General features: G+C 39.2%; 1 pseudogene; it reads right to left on the reverse strand.

The window, feature by feature from the left end:
• The window catches only part of LOC117181404, a 24222-nt pseudogene that overhangs the window by 2309 nt on the left and 19740 nt on the right, over positions 1-2173 (reverse strand).

Genomic DNA, 2173 nt, shown 5'->3' on the forward strand with positions numbered 1-2173 from the left:
AAATCATTTTTTTCATCAGAAAGAGCGTTGATATCAATTCCAAAAGCACAAGAACCAATTACGTCGGTAGTAAATTTTGCTGTGAGCTCACGACACTCAATTTGTTTATTTTCAGATACCGATTTTTCCAGATACTGTTCGAAGTGATCAGAGCATTCCAGAAGAAGGTGAAACATCTCCTTCAATTTACCGGATGTGAAAACGGGCGAAAAAATTCTTCGAAGAGGTCGCCATCGTTTAGGTTCAAGATTAAATAAATGTGGAGATAAAAGATCTACTTGTTCGTGAATTGTTATTCCACGGTCCGAAAATTTGTTAAAATCTTTGATTAACACATCTTTGATTAATTCTAGGTTCCTAAGTATTAGAATGGGCCTTGTTCTATCGAAAATACCAATCATACGCTCATTTTTGAATGCATCGTAAATATTCTTCGCAAAGTCTCCAATAAAGCATCGATTTAATATAACGTCCTTAAAATTTCCAATAAAAGGTAAAGGTTTTGGTCCTTGAACTCCTCGAATTATCCAAAAATCATGAGCAGTTGAGCTCCAGCAATAGAGAAAGAGTAAAATTGCTACGAAAATGCACAAGATTTCAAATGGCCCCATGATAGAACTCAACTCTGTTAATTAATTCCTTAGATTCGCGTCAAGTATCTGAAAATAGTAAAATGATTGAAATTGAAGGTGAACAATAACTTACTAAAAAGGGAACAAGGAACTTCCATTTAGAATGTTCGTATTCAATTTTTTAAAGTTTAATTGTTGCGCGTCTATGCATTATCTAATAATGTTAAGGCATATAGATGATCGAAGTACTAGGCAGTCTGATAAGTCCCTGAAAAATGAAACACGGAGACGTTTTTTTTGGCCAAAGTCGGTTTTATTTTTCAACATACTCTCCTTTTAGGTCGATACAGCGAGTCCAACGATTTTCTAACTTTTTGATTCCGTCCGAAAAGTACTCGATCGGAAGGTCTCCAAAATACGCCTCAGTTTCGGTTATGAGCTCCTCATTTGAGTAAAAACGCTTACCGGTGAGTCATCTCTTCAGGTTAGGGAACAAGTAATAGTCGCTGGGGGCCAGGTATGGTGAATACGGTGGCTGAGGAATCAATTCGAAGCCGATTTCATGCAATTTTCAATCGGTCCAATAATGATGAATAGTATGCTTCGGTTATGGTTTTTCCTTTTTCAAGATAGTCCACGAATATTATGCCATGTGCATCCCAAAATACGGAGGCCATAACCTTTCCGAACCATTGTTGCGTTTTTGAACGCTTCGGAGCACTTTGGCCCGGTGTAACCCACTGTTTTGCCTGTTGCGTTGATTCAGAAGTGTAGTAGTGGATCCAGGTTTCATCCATGGTTATGAATCGGCGCAAAAACTCGGTCGGCTTACGCGAAAATAATGCCAAATTCTGCTGGGAAGTTGTCACACGAATTCGTTTTTGGTCCACTGTGAGCAAACGCGGCACCCATCGCGCGCAGAGCTTCTTTATGCCCAAAACTGAATGCACGATATTGCCCATAGTTCCAATGATATGCCTGCAGCATTAGCTACCTCTATCAATTTCACTTTGGGATCATTCAACATCATATCATGGATTTTTTCGACATTTTCTGGTGTAGTGACCTCTTTTGGGCGCCCAGATCGTTCAGCATCAACTATGCTCGTACGGCCACAACGAAACTCGGTAAACCACTTATGAATCGTTACAATCGACGGTGAAAAGTCCGGGTAATACTTATCCAGCTTGGCCTTGGTCTCGGATATCGTTTTCTTGCAAAGATAGTAGTGTTTGATCAAAACTCGAAACTCAGATTTTTCCATATTAAAAAAAACTCGGAGGTTAGTCACTTCTCAGTGCTATAACTTGTAAATGCGTGAACATAAATGGCTGAAGTTTTGACAGGTGTCATTTGAAGGATCAAGCTCGACGAAAATGGTTCACATTAGTGAATACTAATGCCATCTCTTAGAATTTTCAGGTACGAGGGTAGTTCAATAAGTCCTTAGAATGACCAACAGATGGCGCGCGAATCGCTCCAAATCATCTGTTTTCAGGCAGCACCACTCCCGAATAGATATATGGTGCAGTCACAGTCCACATCTTCTGAGTTTACGTGTTTTTATAACCAATTGAAAAAAAAATTGTTCGTTAAGAAAA

Source organism: Belonocnema kinseyi, chromosome 10, assembly GCF_010883055.1.
Source record: "Belonocnema kinseyi isolate 2016_QV_RU_SX_M_011 chromosome 10, B_treatae_v1, whole genome shotgun sequence".
Classification (NCBI taxonomy): domain Eukaryota; kingdom Metazoa; phylum Arthropoda; class Insecta; order Hymenoptera; family Cynipidae; genus Belonocnema; species Belonocnema kinseyi.